Below are 17637 nucleotides of genomic sequence, written 5' to 3' on the forward strand. Positions count from 1 at the left end.
TGGTTTTGGCTCTGACATGCACTGTCAACTTTGGGACCTTATACAGTGCCTTGCGAAAGTATTCGGCCCATTTGAACTTTGCAACCTTTTGCCACATTTCAGGCTTCAAACATAAAGATATAAAACTGTATTTTTTTGTGAAGAATCAACAACAAGTGGGACACAATCATGAAGTGGAACGACAAATCAAAAACTGAAAAATTGGGCGTGCAAATTATTCAGCCCCCTTAAGTTAATACTTTGTAGCGCCACCTTTTGCTGCGATTACAGCTGTAAGCCGCTTGGGGTATGTCTCTATCAGTTTTGCACATCGAGAGACTGAAATTTTTTCCCATTCCTCCTTGCAAAACAGCTCGAGCTCAGTGAGGTTGGATGGAGAGCATTTGTGAACAGCAGTTTTCAGTTCTTTCCACAGATTCTCAATTGGATTCAGGTCTGGACTTTGACTTGGCCATTCTAACACCTGGATATGTTTATTTTTGAACCATTCCATTTTGGTTTTGCTTTATAGGACTTGTGAGGCGTCTGTTTCTCAAACTAGGCACTAATGTACTTGTCCTCTTGTGCAGTTGTGCACCGGGGCCTCCCACTCCTCTTTCTATTCTGTTTAGAGCCAGTTTGCCCTGTTCTGTGAAGGGAGTAGTACACAGTGTTGTAAGAGATCTTCAGTTTCTTGGAAATTTCTCACATGAAATAGCCTTCATTTCTCAGAACAAGAATAGACCGATGAGTTTCAGATGACAGGTCTTTGTTTCTGGCCATTTTGAGCCTGTAATCAAACTCAAAAATTTGATGTTATTTTAATGGACAAAAAAAATTTTCTTTCAAAAAAAAGGACATTTCTAAGGGGCCCCAAACTTTTGAACGGAATGGCTTTGCCATCTTTCAGTAGGTACACAAATGGGTGCCTTTCAGAACCCCTTTTGAACCCCTTTGTTTTGGTTGTGAAAGTGATTTTCTTTTTTAGTTCCCTTTGTTGTGAGAGACATTTTGAGTTTGTCTTTTGGGAACGTAACACCGAACATTACACATAAATCCCCCAAAATGTAAGAACGAAATTGTGAAATATCACCATGGATGCCCACTAGGTTTGCCTCCGAAAAGACAAACTAAAAGAAAAACCCACAATTTAGGATAGGGAGCAAAAATAATATAGAACAAAACAAACAGGGGAACCTAAAACTCAGGCTTTGAGCTCCAAATTGCACCTGAGCTGACGTAAAGGTTTGCGCTCCCAACATCTCTCAAGCTCCAATGGAACACTGGGCCAGCCACTCTTAAATATCACCTGGGCTAGCACAGGTGAAACACTCCTCGATTAATGAGATGGACAAGCCAGCATACTTACTAACGAGGTAATACCAATCGGTGCGCCCAAGGGCTTAGCTGTCCCATGAGCTCTTGCTTAAGGTAAGGGACATTTAGCTTGCTATCATTCTAACTTATAATGAGCTCCAAACACAAATTAAAGCATGATGTTAGCATAAACTGTACTATTCCTTAGTGCAGCAATCAATAAAAACGTATGCGCTGATCCACTGTGGGCTCTGCCGCCTTGGCCATACTGTCAATCTATGGTAACGACCCTGGGTTTATAAGCGCGGAAATCGACTATGCCGCTGGAGCATGTTTTTGCGGCATATTCGATAGCGCGCCGGACCTTGGGCTCGAGACCTGCTCCCTGCTGTTTCATTACACTATCATCAATACTTCCACTTCTATTCATAGAGTGACAAAACAAGTTTTGCTATGTTGCGATCATGAGATACATAAATAGTAATCTTGACATTACGAGGAAATAATTGTATTATTCATATGTCCTCTCTGGACTATATATTAGTATACGTTTGCCACCTAATCACTACAAAACTTCTATTCAATCAAATAAGCCACAACTAGAAAAAAAGCCACTATATTTATTTCGACACGAGTTGATCTCCATACAAAAAGTCTTCGCTTGGTGAGCAAAAAACAAAAGGAAAAAATGCACCTGCTGGAGAAGACAGATTTTGGGCCCAGTTATCCCTCTCGCTTTCCCTCTTCCTTTCTGGCTAAGTTCATTGAAATCACTGGCAAATGACCAGCTAGCCAGCTAGTGTGATTGTTAACTACCTAGCTATTTGTTAAAGTTTACTAGCACCATATTGACACCCAGCGCCTCAATGTATGTAGCTAGCTATTAGCTAGCAGTTATAGGGGCAGTTTCTTTGTCGTTGTGAAAGTCAACGTTAGCAAAAAAACTTTTGGGGGTGCAGTTTGTTTATGTTGTGGTACACTGACATCGATATATTATGTAAGAGCGTCTGCCAAATGACTTAAATGTAAATGTAAATGTAGTGGTCAATATCCAGCTAAGGGTATTGTTAGCAAGCTTGTCTCAAGCCAGTCCTCCCTGAATAATCTCACTCAAGCTCCCTGGTGCCTAGCTAAGAATTTTACTCCAGTGTTTGAACTCCAATTGTAAAACGTCTAGTTAAAAAGGTACTATTTTTAGCCATAGATATGGCTAACTGCCACCCAGGGAGGGCAAGCAGTTGGCTGTGTCTAACTTTAGGATCCTAAGCTTATGTTGCCAGCAAAGTCCTCTGTTTTGAATACGTAGTCGCTAACGTGCTTGCGTGAACAAGTTTACATACCAGATACCACACACACACACCCCTTAAAAAATATTGTATTTTTGAAACTGCTGTAAATGTGCAGTAACTGCAGTCAAATCTGGAATTTTGGACGCAGTAATTGCTGCATAATGCAGTTATACTGCACTCTGACTGCAGTTATACAGCACTCTGACTGTAGTTATACAGCTCTCTGACTGTAGTTATACAGCACTCTGACTGTAGTTATACAGCACTCTGACTGCAGTTATACAGCACTCTGACTGTAGTTATACAGCACTCTAACTGCAGTGTATATATTACATTTTAAACCGACATGTATTAAACCAAAGGTCAAATGTGGATATTGACATGTATTAAACCATAGGTCCAATGTGGATATTGACATGTATTAAACCATAGGTCCAATGTGGATATTGACATGTATTAAACCATAGGTCCAATGTGGGTATTGACATGTATTAAACCATAGGTCCAATGTGGGTATTGACATGTATTAAACCATAGGTCCAATGTGGGTATTGACATGTATTAAACCATAGGTCAAATGTGGATATTGACATGTATTAAACCATAGGTCCAATGTGGGTATTGACATGTATTAAACCATAGGTCCAATGTGGGTATTGACATGTATTAAACCATAGGTCCAATGTGGGTATTGACATGTATTAAACCATAGGTCCAATGTGGGTATTGACATGTATTAAACCATAGGTCCAATGTGGATATTGACATGTATTAAACCATAGGTCCAATGTGGGTATTGACATGTATTAAACCATAGGTCCAATGTGGGTATTGACATGTATTAAACCATAGGTCAAATGTGGGTATTGACATGTATTAAACCATAGGTCCAATGTGGGTATTGACATGTATTAAACCATAGGTCCAATGTGGGTATTGACATGTATTAAACCATAGGTCCAATGTGGGTATTGACATGTATTAAACCATAGGTCAAATGTGGGTATTGACATGTATTAAACCATAGGTCAAATGTGGGTATTGACATGTATTAAACCATAGGTCAAATGTGGGTATTGACAATGCCAGAACAGTTTTTTGTACCTGTAAACTAAAGGCCTCTTTTAGGAATGTGTTGTACTTTTGTTGACTAAGGCAGTGAGTATTGACACTGGGTAAAGCTTAGGCTCACCCTTTGTATTCAGTGGAAGAACCCTCATTCTGACTGTGACCCTCCTGGTCTTTCCACCGGCCCCCATTCCTCTGTCCTGTGTCAGTGTGTCCTATGTCAGCAGTGTGTTAGTAGGGTCAGTCTGCTATGGCCCACTGCAAGAGAGGAGATAGACAGTGTGGTGGCCCTCTGCATTGTTAGTCTGTGTGGATTAATGATTTATAGTGCTGCCAGGTGACAGGCATGTGCCTTCATAGCTGTTTTATTGAACCTCTGTATAATGTTCTCACCTCTATCTCACATAGGACTTTGAGCATAGACTGTGACCATAAAAGTTGCTTAGGCTGGCTAAAGACAGTGGTGAGCTTTCACTCAGTTGCTCTGTGAATGTCTTGTTGAAGGAGTTCCAGTCATAGTTTTCAGTGCTCACTGCTGATCCTAACCAGGGACGTGGCTCCATCCTCACACAGCAGGGACTATAACCTCCGCTGCCACAGAGGCTAGTCTAACCACACTGGGTCTAGTCTAACCACACTGGGACTAGTCTAACCACACTGGGACTAGTCTAACCACACTGGGACTAGTCTAACCACACTGGGACTAGTCTAACCACACCGGGACTAGTCTAACCACACCGGGACTAGTCTAACCACACCGGGACTAGTCTAACCACACAGGCAGCTACTGACCTTTGCTAATGTTTGCCATCAGCTCATTCATTCCTATAAGCATGGCTGACAGCAACACCACCAGTCATTTTTCCTCAACTGCTGGGGAGTGTTGTTTTGAGAGTATGCATCTCATGTTGCATGGCACACATAGGCTTTTAGGCTTAGAATGTTGTGATGTCTGTCCTTCCTCTTCACAGGGGTATTCGTTACCTCAGCAAGCACTGTTTACAGCGCTATGCCATGATCGGAGAGCTGTTGAGCACACACACTGGTCTGTTGTATTCATATTTTGGTGAGGGAGGTCCACTATGTTACGCCCCATTCCACTAATCTCACAACTGTCTACAATGTCTGGGCATTCTGCCTAAGCTGTAGAATCACCCTTACATTCATACCATGTACTGTATACATGTACATACATGTACCACATCCATACCGCAAATTCACCCCACAGCAATCCCTTTCTATTGAGCAAGCTTTTCAGCACTTGATATTTTTAATCATTATTAAGTTGCTGGATGCTCATCTTCTCGTTGTAAAACAAAAACTGTTTAACCTTTCGCGGATCCCAGCTTTAAGTGTCACTCCCTGACCTGAGAGAGTCTTTTTATTTCTCTATTTGGTTAGGTCGGGTGTGATTTGGGTGGGCATTCTAGTTTTTCTATTTCTATTTCTTTGTTGGCCCGGGTATGGTTCCCAATCAGAGGCAGCTGTCTATCGTTGTCTCTGATTGGGGATCATATTTAGGCAGCCTTTTTTCCACCTTATAGTTTGTGGGATCTTGTTTTTGTGTAATGCCTGTGAGCACTCCAGTCGTTACATCTCGTTTGCTGTTTATTGTTTTGTTGGTGAGTTTCATTTGAATAAACATGTGGAACTCTATGCACGCTGCGCTTTGGTCTGACCATTATTACGAACAACGTGATATTAAGGCCTTACGTTAATCAGAACCCAGCATACACACAGTGATCTCTGCTCTGTATTGTAAACTGCAGTCTAATGTAAACCACAAGAAACATTACTATTAATTTGTGAGGTAATTAGTTTGTAATAGAATGACCTCAAAGCAGGAAGATTAGCTAGGTTATTTTTTTATACTTGTTTGACCCTCTGTCACGAATCCCGTTTCCTGAGTCTGTTTTTTGCCTGTGTTCTGTCCTGGAGTGTTTTTTCCGGCGTCCTGGAACGCACCCTGTTTGGTTGCCGGGCAAGGTAGCCAGTTGGGAGTTCTGATTACCCGCACCTGTATCCCATCAGCTATCTGCACACCTGGTCCTGATCATCATCTCTCCTCTTCATAAGCCCGGACCTGACATCCATTCCCTGCCGGATCGTTAGCCATGAACAGTATGTTGTGCCATAGTATCAGCCTCAAGTTGGATAGAATTTGTTTTGTTGTTTTTTACGTATTGCTTGCCTTAAACTTACCTCCGTTTGTTCTGTCTTCAGTTACTCACCCGGATCATTTACCCCATTTCCGCCTGGTCGTCGGAGGATTCCGCTACCCCATTGGATCCACCTATTTACTCCCATCAACTCACCACCACTGCGCGCTACGCCACCTGGATATATCTACCCATTCACATTCACTTGTAAATAAATACTCACCTTCTTCCTACTCTCCTTGTCCTGGTCTGCTTCTGGGTTCTATTTTGAAAAAACGTGACAGAACGATCCGGCCAAGGATGAACCCAGCGGACATGGACTCCGTTTGCCATGTCATTGCCCAGCAGGGGAAGACATTGGGACAACACAAGACGGCGCTACAGGAGATAGCGGGTTCAATCCAGAACTTATCTGCTAGCTTGACACAAATCCAGGATCAGCTCAGTTTGCCGGCGATTCATTCACCACCTGTTTCACCCATCTCACTTGCCGTGTCTGGTGCGGTTTCCTTCCGTGAACCCAAGGTACCGACGCCTGATAAATATGAAGGGGATTTGGGAAGATGCCGTTCGTTTCTTATGCAGTGTGAGTTAGTGATTGATCTGCAGCCCCATTCTTACGCCACTGACAAGGCTAGGATAGCCTTTGTTATTGAACTGCTGCGTGGAAGAGCTCTGGAATGGGCTTCAGCCGTTTGGGAACGACAGGAGACCTGCATGGCTTCATACCAGGAGTTCACGGCAGAGATGAGAAAGCTTTTTGACCATCCAGTCCGAGGTAAGGACGCAGTTAAACGTTTGTTCACTCTTCGCCAAGGAGCTCGCAGTGTGGCAGACTTTATGATCGAGTTCAGGACATTGTCTGTGGAGAGTGGTTGGAATGAGGAGTCACTACAAGCGGCTTTTTACCAGGGGTTGTCGGAGCAACTCAAGGGGAGAGATCAAGATGGACAAAGAGAAGGTTCGGGCGGTTCGGGATTGGGTCCAGCCCGGTACGAGATTGCAGCTCCAGAGATTCCTGGGGTTTGCGAATTTTTATCGGAAGTTTATCCGTGATTACAGCCGGGTAGCCGCCCCTTTAACTCTACTGACGTCTTGCACCAGAAAGTTCTGTTGGTCTCCTGAGGCAGACCGAGCATTTCTAGATTTGAAGAGCCGATTCACCAACGCCCCGATTCTCTCTCAACCTGACACTTCCCGTCAGTTCGTTGTGGAGGTGGATGCGTCTGATGTGGGGGTGGGCGCCATCCTGTCCCAGCGTAGCTCCACTGACGGTAAACTCCATCCCTGCGCCTTCTACTCTTGTCGTCTTTCTCCATCTGAAAGAAACTACGATGTGGGTAACCGGGAGCTTCTCGCTGTGAAGCTTGCCTTGGAGGAGTGGCGTCACTGGTTGGAAGGAGCGGAGCAACCGTTTGTGGTCTGGACTGACCACAAGAATCTGGCTTACGTGCAATCGGCTAAACGTCTCAACTCCCGTCAGGCCCGGTGGGCTTTGTTTTTTGGACGCTTCAATTTTTCCCTGACGTTCCGACCTGGGTCGAAGAACGGGAAGGCGTACGCTCTGTCCTGGATGTTCTCCAAGACGGAGGAGAATGGGGCCAAGACTGAGACAATTCTTCCCCAGAACGTTGTCGTGGGAGCCGTTAAATGGAGGATTGAGGAGGAGGTGATGGCGGCTCTTCGGACACAGCCCGGGCCCGGTAACGGTCCACCCGGCCGGTTGTTCGTGCCTGAGTCGGTTCGTTCTGCTGTCCTTCAGTGGTCACACGCCAGCAAGATAGCTTGTCACCCTGGTGTTGCCCGGACTATGGCGCTACTGCGCAGACGATTTTGGTGGCCTGCCATGGGAGAAGATACCCGGAGGTTTGTTGCCGCTTGTCCTGTTTGTGCGCAGAATAAGAGTACCAACCGGGCCAGCTCTGGGCTTCTTCACCCTCTACCTATTCCCCGACGACCTTGGTCGCATCTGGCCCTGGATTTTGTCACGGGGTTGCCCTCTTCTGTTGGTAGCACGGTTATTCTGACCATTGTGGATAGATTCAGCAAGTTTGCCCACTTTGTTCCCCTCTCCAAGCTGCCTTCTGCCACTGAGACGTCCGAGATCCTGGTTAGGGAGGTGTTCAGGGTCCACGGGTTACCCTGTGACATTGTTTCTGACCGTGGTCCTCAGTTTACCTCTGCTGTCTGGAAATCCTTCTGTTTGGCCATTGGAGCTACAATCAGACTCACATCTGGATTTCACCCCCAATCTAATGGTCAGGCGGAGAGAGCCAACCAGAAGATGGAGTCCACGCTGCGCTGTCTTGTTTCCTCTGATCCCACCTCTTGGTCCTCTCAATTACCCTGGGTCGAGTATGCTCATAATACTCTCCCTTCATCTGCCACTGGGATGTCTCCCTTCCAGTGCCTGTAAGGTTACCAACCTCCCTTGTTTCCTTCTCAGGAGCGGGATCTCTCGGTTCCTTCTGTCCAGACCCACATTCGTCGTTGCCACCGCACCTGGCATCGGGCCAGGAAGGCCCTCCTTAAGGTTTCTGACCGGTATCAGATCCAGGCGAATCGTCGCCGTATTCCTGCCCCCGCTATATACCGTGATATCTCAAAGTGCTGTAGATAGGGTTTGGTTGGCTACACGGGATCTTCCTCTACGGACTGAGTCGAGGAAACTGTCACCGAAGTTCATTGGTCCGTTTGTAGTGGAAAAGATCATTAATCCTGTTGTGGTCCGACTCAAGTTGCCTGCTACACTAAGAGTACATCCCACCTTTCATGTCTCCTGCCTCAAGCCGGTTCTCCTCAGTCCTCTGTTGCCCCCTCCTCCTCGTCCTCCTCCTCCTCGGATGATCGGAGGTGGTCCTGTCTACACGGTGCGCCGCATCATGGACTCCAGACGGCGGGGTCGAGGGTTCCAGTATTTAGTGGATTGGGAAGGATATGGTCCTGAGGAGAGGAGTTGGATTCCTCGGCGTCAGATCCTTGACGACCTGCTTCGTGACATTTACCGCCTCCACCCTGGCGCTCCGGATAGTCCGCCCGGTGGCGTTCGTCGGAGGGGGGGTACTGTCACGAATCCCGTTTCCTGAGTCTGTTTTTTGCCTGTGTTCTGTCCTGGAGTGTTTTTTCCGGCGTCCTGGAACGCACCCTGTCTGGTTGCCGGGCAAGGTATCCAGTTGGGAGTTCTGATTACCCGTACCTGTATCCCATCAGCTATCTGCACACCTGGTCCTGACCATCATCTCTCCTCTTCATAAGCCCGGACCTGACATCCAGTCCATGCCGGATCGTTAGCCATGAACAGTATGTTGTGCCATAGTATCAGCCTCAAGTTGGATAGAATTTGTTTTGTTGATTTTTACGTATTGCTTGCCTTAAACTTACCTCCGTTTGTTCTGTCTTCAGTTACTCACCCGGATCATTTACCCCATTCCCGCCTGGTCGTCGGAGGATTCCGCTACCCCATTGGATCCACCTATTTACTCCCATCAACTCACCACCACTGCGCGCTACGCCACCTGGATATATCTACCCATTCACATTCACTTGTAAATAAATACTCACCTTCTTCCTACTCTCCTTGTCCTGGTCTGCTTCTGGGTTCGATTTTGAAAAAACGTGACACCCTCTGTACCAAGGCACAAGATGGAGATTAGTTCAAAAGCCTTGCATTTCTAATCCACTCAGTAATTCTCTAAAGGAGTGGGGAAAATGTTAGTCAGTTCGTTCTTACAGTTTATTCAGAAGTCACACACTTTGCAGCACATTGACTATATCTGGACTGGTGTAGTTTGCAGTCTTATCACTAGGGGTTTGCAGCTGTAAGACATAAGACAAATAGGACTAGCCTAAACCATTTACTTGAACGATACCTACATTAGAACATTATGACTCATACCACATTCATAAGCAGTACCAAGGTATATCCGTTATGAATGTGTTATAAAGTCCTTCTGTAGGAAGCATACCCTTAAAGGTGCACTATGCAGAAATCGCTCTAACATTTCCTGGTTGCTAAAATTCTAATAGTTTGCTTAATTTTAGTTTATCTGACAAAACAAGCAAGTATAGTATAGAGAATCATTGTTCCATCTAAACCAGTGGTCTCCAACCGGTCAATCTTCAAGGCATTCCTAGACGATCACCAAATATTTCTGTAGAAAAGCCAACAAACTATAAAGGCTTGCACTCCTTTTATAAAATCATGTTGAGCTGTTACTGTTACCTGCATTTTATAATTATTAGCAGCTCGTCGTGTAGATTTTAATATGAAGAAATACTTAACTTTCTCTGGTCATAGGAACAACATGAATTTGTGCATGAGGCAGATGCGGTGCGACTCGATTTTCACCATCAGGTGGAAGACTGTGTCCCCTCTCTCTGGTCAGTCTCACCGGAGGAAAGGAAGGAGAGAGCAGGTGGAAGATGGTGTCCCCTCTCTCTGGTCAGTCTCACCAGAGGAAAGGAAGGAGAGATTAGAGAACGTGAGAGGCGGTTGGTAAAAATCAATTTGAGCGGTCATCCAAGTCGGAAACTCGGGCATCTTTCTAGATCTCCGACTTTTCGACCTGAAGATCACTAACGTCGTGATTTGACCTCGTTAACCATCAGATGCAGGTACCATCAGTCCAGTAAAATAAAAAAGCAACATATTTCAATTCATGCTCCACAGTGCCTCACAATTGCTAAACCAACTGATCTAATTTGTTATCGAAGCTTGAGTTTTGAAATATAGTATGGTCTGGTTAACAATATTGGCAGGCCAATCATATAGCCAATAGGCTGTGATAATGTATAAGGCCTACTGCCCAAACCTCATTCCTACAAAACTGTTTGTGTGAGGTTAATATAAAAAAAACATTTGAGTGTCACACCCTGATCAGTTTCACCTGTCCTCGTTATTATCTCCACCCCCCAAAAGGTGTAGCTTGTTTTCTCCAGTGTATTTATCCCTGTGTTTCCTGTCTCTCTGGGCCAGTCTATTTATCCCTGTGTTTCCTGTGTCTCTGGGCCATTGTATTTATCCCTGTGTTTCCTGTCTCTCTGTGCCAGTTCTTCTTGTATGTTTCCAAGTCAACCAGCCGTTTTCCCATTCTCCTTTTCTAGTCCTCCCGGTTTTGACCCTTGCCTGTTTCTGGACTTTGTACCTGCCTGCCTGACCATTCTGCCTTCCTTGACCACGAGCCTGTCTGCCACTCTGTACCTCCTGATCTGGTTTGACAGTTTTGCCTGTCCACAACAATTCTCAAATGCAAAAATGGAAGTCAGTTCAATTTGTTGACGCTGAACGTGGTGCAAGTCCCCCTCTACCATCTCCTCATTGGTTTATAGAAGCATCTCCTCATTGGTTATACCCACATGGGTGATTGAAAGAACTGAGGTCGGTCGGTCGTCGTCGTGGTAGTACTATGAAAGTTAGATACCAATTGCCATATCAAGTCCAAAGAAGAAAAAGCCTGGAAGGAGGAGAGATGACTAGAAACGATTCGGTTGACCATTCTGTGTGTGGAGTAATTGTCGGAGTAGAGGACCTTGTGCATTTCAGGTAAAATAACAACTCAATGTTTATATCCCAGGACAAATTAGCTAGCAACAGCAAGCTAGCTAAATAGAACAAATTAGCTAGCAACAGCAAGCTAGCTAAATAGGACAAATTAGCTAGCAAGTGCAAGCTAACTAGCTAAATTACCATAAATGTTTCATGCTTTTCGTCCTGTCCCCAAATTAATGTAATTGGTTCAGAGTTTGTTTTGATATTTTAACCTGCGTGTCGTGATCGTGTTTGGTGTAGGGGGACAAAATAAATGTATGCACACGCGCGTCCAGTATGGGCATGGTGTAAGGGTGAGTAATTCAGCATTAGAGTGCCCTGCAGGACAAGAGATCCTGTGACATGGCCAGTTTAAAATGGACAAAACAACTGGGGAAGATGCACAGTTCCCCTCTTAACCTGTACAGAAGGCTTTTATTACGTAGACGTGTTGGAGGAGATGATCAGATCGCTGACTGGTGCACTGTCCCAAAGGGAGAGATTTGGATGCATTTGCTTGTTTTATACAGTGTTTAGAAACCATTGATTTATCAAGTCACTTGCACTAATCATCATTTATGAAATTAACACATTTTATGGTAACCAATCAATACACAATTATATAAAGATTCACAATATCTGATAAGATCAAGTTGTTTGGGAACTTGCACTTCATTAAGAAGATAACACTTTTAAAGTATCTACCTTGTAATTGAATGTACTGTAAAATGAAGACCAGTGCAACCATTGCCGCATATGCAAATATAATATGTAATTTGAAAAAGAACAGAACTGTAATCCTGCCATGCTTTTATCAGGGGTTCAGTTTAGTGCAATGAATGATGGAAAAAATATAGATATATTTTTTGTATATTACATTCCTAAATTATGATGATGGAAAAAGACTGTGATATATGTTTATATATACAGTACCAGTCAAAAGAACACTGACGTCTACTTCCAACTCACACTCTCAAACACCCTGACGGCAGCTCACTTTCCAGATCCCAATCACTTGAATTGTGATCACCTGTTCACACACCTGTATGTTATTATCACACACTATTTAGTTCAGTTCTTTGCACCCCATCATTGTGAGGTATTGTTTGTTTTGTGACACACTTCTAGTTGGAGCTCTGTTTTTACTTTAATTTTATCCTCCCGTGTATGATAGTTTTTGGCTGCCTCACTAACGACGCATTTTGCCTATTCCCTGCCTGTACTTTAGCCTATTGGATTTCCTGTTATCAACCTATTGCCTGATCTCCCGGGAGACGTTACTAGCCTTTTCCCTGCCGGTAACGCTGCCTTTTTGGACCCCCTGTATATGACCTTCTGCCTGCCCCTGAACCCAGCTATCTGTCTCCTGTGGTCGAAGAGCCTGTAATGTCTCTCAGTCAAATTCCGGTGCCTAGTGCCATGGACATGAAAGGCAATTTGTATCAAAACTGGTTGTTTCCGTCATCAGAGGGAGAATTATGAAATCGCTACAGGCTTAGATTAAAAAGACCTGCATATGCGATTGGCAACACTGTACAGTGTTATTGAAAGAGTGCCATATGCTTCAGCGTCACCTAGAAAATCCTTGACTTTTACAAAGACATTTTGAACCCACTCCTAACGTGATTTATGAAAGATGTGAACAAACTCAAGCAGAGATGTCTGGTCAATATTTTGTGAGGCTGCGTCAACTGTCTGATTCATGTGATTTCAGGTAAATGAGAGATGAAATGATCAAAGACAGACTTGTGATTGGCTGTAAAGATAACAGAGTAAGAGCAAGTATGCTGTGCGAACCACAATTTATGCTAACTAAAGCCACAGATATATACAGAGCAATCAAACAGATGCAGATCCAATTAAAAAAGATGAACACTGTCCCTGAACAGGCAGAATCTGTCAATTATGCCACTCAGAACAAATACAGAGACCATGTCGATAGAAAATGGAAATATAATTAATCGGACAGTGATGCAAGGCGGAAAAATACTAAAGATGGGTGCATGTACTGTGGATCAACACACGCAAGAGTCAAATACCCAACATATGCAAATTCTGTGGACAAAAATAACAATTTTGTTAAAGTGTTAGACAAAGTAAGCCTGTCAATCATGCTAGAACAGGATACATGCAGTGATCATAATGATGATGAAGAAGCGGGCATGCTATACATGACAGAAGTGGCAAAGATAAATGGTTTACAAACTTAAAGCTTGCCCCACTGACATGTGGTAACTGTGATTATGATCCAAGCAGCACTATCATACGCCAGCTAGACAGTGGCTCAACTGTTAATATACTCAACGACAGAGACTTTATGCAAGTAATGCAGGATGGAGATGCAAAGCCATCTTACAGGATGGAGCAAGGCGAAGGCTGTACGATGGCTCGGGTATTACACCAGTAGGGGAGTGTGGACTACAAGCCAATCATGATGGGGAAACTTATGTGCTAAAGTTCCAAGTGGTGAAAACTTTGCAAAAGCCTCTCCTTTCAGCAGAAACGTGTGAAAAGCTTAAGTTGCTACGGCTCAACCACCAACATGCTGTTCATCATATCAGCACTAAAGAAAAACCAAAGATCCCATCAGACTTGAACACCTCCGAGGCAATACTGAAACAGTTTGAGGATGGAAGGGATGAGTGCTCTGCTAGGTGAGCTTCACCTGGTGGGGGATGAGTCTGTTAGACCAGTTCAACAGTTTCCCCGCCGAATTCCCATTCCTCTCAAGGAAAATATACTAAAGGTTGATTCAAAGGAGGAACAGGGTGTCATTACGAAGGTCACCAAACCTACTAAGTGGATAAGCAACATAGTTGTGGTGGAAAAGTCTGGCAAAATAAGAGTTTGCCTCGATCCAAGTGCCCTAAACAAAGCCTTATGTAGGGCACATTACCACATTGCTACCATTGAGGAGGTATTGCCAAGCTTGGAGAAAGCTAAAATCTTTTTGGTTATGGATGCAAAAAAGGGGTACTTGCAGGTACGTTTGGATGAAGAGAGTAGTTCCCTCACCACATTTTGGACACGTAATGGTAGAAACCGGTGGACAAGGTTACCTTTGTAGTGAAACCAGTTGCAGAGGAATATCAGCGAAGGCAACATGAGGCACTTCAGAGACTGCCAGGAATAAGCATCACAGCTGATGACATTCTGGTATACGTCTGTGGTGCTACAATGGAAGAAGCAGGGCAGGACCATGACCACAACCTGACTCAGCTCTTACAAAGAGAAAGGGAGATGAATATAAAGCTGAATAAAGACAAAGCTCAGGCTCACAAGTATTACATACACGTACATGGGACATCTTTTGACACCTGAAGGCCTGAAGCCAGACTCCAAGAAGGTGGAGTCAGTACAGCAAATGCAGCGACCTACAAACGCAAAAGCAGTGCAGCGACTGCTTGGTTTTGTAAATTACTTTCCTTACCTGTCTGACGTATGTGAGTGTAGGGGGGTAGGGTCCCAAAACCCCTCCCCATTATTGATTAAGGGAACCTTAAGATTCATATGTTTTGCTGCAGGCCTTAAGATAGATACTGTGTGTCTAAAACTCTGCCACTATATGTTGCACAAGCCATCTATATTAGTCTTTGTGTCACGACTTCTGCCGAAGTCGTTGCCTCTCCTTGTTCGGGCGGTGCTCGGCGTTCGACGTCACCGGTCTTCTAGCCATCATTGATCTTTTTTTCATTTTCCATTGGTTTTGTCTTGTCTTCCCACACACCTGTTTTCAATCCCATTCATTACCTGTTGTGTTTTTAACCCTCTGTTCCCCTCATGTCTTTGTCAGAGATTGTTTTACTGTCAGTATAGTGTGATTGTTGTATAGGTGCGCGTCGGGTCCTCGTACCCATGTTTGGTTTGTTTGTACATTTATTGTTATGGAGCATACTCTTGGAACTTTATTAAAAGACTCCATTTTACACTCAGTTTGACTCTCCTGCGCCTGACTTCCCTGCCACCTATTACACCTATGCATGACACTTTGTGGTTATGCTCTAGCTGTTGCAAGAATGTGCCTGCAGGCTAGGTATGAGTCAGACCAGAACTAGGTAAAGAGCTGAGAAGTAAACACTGTCTGGTTTTGACATTTTGATCTTGTGTGACAGTGGACAATGCTAATGAATTCAGAGAAGCTACTGTACTAGGTTACCTCATAAGGTAACCTCAGCTTATTGCTGCACAAATACACTGACTTAGATGATCTCACCATCGGGGAAGTGATCACAGGTATATAATCAGCTGCACCCTTTGGTTGGTTACAGAACTTACTCTGAAACATTCATGCTGTGTTTCCATTGTCAACTTCTGTCTGCAATTGCATTAATAAAGGTTTGATTGATTTACGTAAAGAAGATATTGTCTGACTGCTGATTTCACCAATAAGCCAATGATTGACAAGGAACCTACCCCGACAAGAGCCATTGCGTTGGCTGACCAATAAAGATGTGCTTCCTCAACATGATGATTCATTGGAGAAAATCAAGAAATTGGTAAACAACCAAACCAATACTGAGCAACTTTGACCTCTGAGGAAGTAACCCTACAATGTGATGCAAGTGACAAAGGCCTAGGGGCAGTATTCCTGCAGAAGGTGCAGCCCATTGCGGCAGGGTAGCCTAGTGGTTAGAGCGTTGGACTAGTAACCGAAAGGTTGCAAGTTTGAATCCCCGAGCTGACAAGGTACAAATCTGTCGTTCTGCCCCTAAACAGGCAGTTAACCCACTGTTCCTAGGCTGTCATTGAAAATAAGAATTTGTTCTTAACTGACTTGCCTAGTAAAACCAATTGCATTTGCTTCAAGGACATTGACACTCATGGATCAAGGATATGCCATAGTGTTTGTCTGTGACTATTTTGATCCATACCACCATGGTAGGGACTTTATCACAGTGTACACTGATCACAAGCCACTTGAGGTTACATTAAAAAAAACGATTCTGATGACGCTAAAGCTTCAGCATTATCAACTACAGGTCGTATACAAGAAAGTAGAGCTTCACATTACAGATTTCTTGTCTACAGCAGCACTACCAACAATTATTCAGCCGCAATATTGGTCAAATGAGACTGTACATGCTCTACAGGCTGAGTTTGAAGATATGAACCATGCTACTGATCAAAACATCTCCCCGCAGACACGGGATACTATTAAAGCTCATTCAGCGGAGGACAAGACTTCAGATGTCTTTTACCCTGAGAGGCCAGACACAAGAAAGAGTACGCCCATCCTGGTAAGGGACTACTGAACACACAGAGACAAACTCACACTGCAGGAAGAGGTCGTCTACAAAAGTTATAGGGTGGTAGTGCCAGAAACTCTATGCCCAATGATTCTCTCTCATATCCATGCAGGGCACTCAGGGGCCAAAGTCAGTCTCAGGAAAGCTACTGACTCAGTATTCTGTCCCAACATGACCCAATAAATCAAACATTTTGTGGCTGTGTGCAACATATGTAATGCAAATCTACGAAAGCAGCAAAAGGAAACGCTGCTCCCACATGACGTACCAACACATCCTTGGTCTAATGTGTGAATGGATCTGTTCACAGTCAAGAGCGTTCCTTTTCTGATTGAAGTGGACTCAAATTCAGATTTTTGGGAGGTGGGGAAAGTGATTGACACAAGTGCCGATTACATCATCGACTGTTGTACGCAGCAGTTTAGCAGATATGGCATACCTGACAGTGGTGTAGTTACGAATAATGGGCCACAATTCACGAGTCAAGACTTTGCTTTGTTTGCAAGAGCCTGGGACCTCCATCATGTGACCTCCTCACCCTACCACAGTCAGAGTAATGGTAAGGTGAAAATAGCAAAGACTCTCATCACAGGCTATGAAGGAAGGCAAGCCATTTTGGCGTGGAGAAATTCTCCCACAGAGGGTTTCGGCAGCAGTCCTGTACAGAGCTTAATGTCAAGACACACCCACTCTCTGTTGCCAACAGCTCCTCTCCTTGCACTAAAGGTCATTTTTTTATTTTACCTTTATTTCACTAGGCAAGTCAGTTAAGAACAAATTCTTATTTCCAATGACGGCCTAGGTTAACTGCCTGTTCAGGGGAAGAACGACAGATTTGTACCTTGTCAGCTTGGGGGATTGAACTTGCAACCTTCCGGTTACTAGTCCAACACTCTAACCACTAGGCCACCCTGCCGCCCCATTAGGGATGTTCAGGTACACAAGTGTGCACGTCAGGACAAGACAAAACATTACTATGACCAGCATGCAAAAAATCTGCTTGTAATAAAACATGGCCAGGCTGTCAGTGCTCCTGTCACCTCACACCAGGG

Source organism: Oncorhynchus masou, chromosome 5 (genome assembly GCF_036934945.1).
Source record: "Oncorhynchus masou masou isolate Uvic2021 chromosome 5, UVic_Omas_1.1, whole genome shotgun sequence".
Classification (NCBI taxonomy): Eukaryota; Metazoa; Chordata; class Actinopteri; order Salmoniformes; family Salmonidae; genus Oncorhynchus; species Oncorhynchus masou.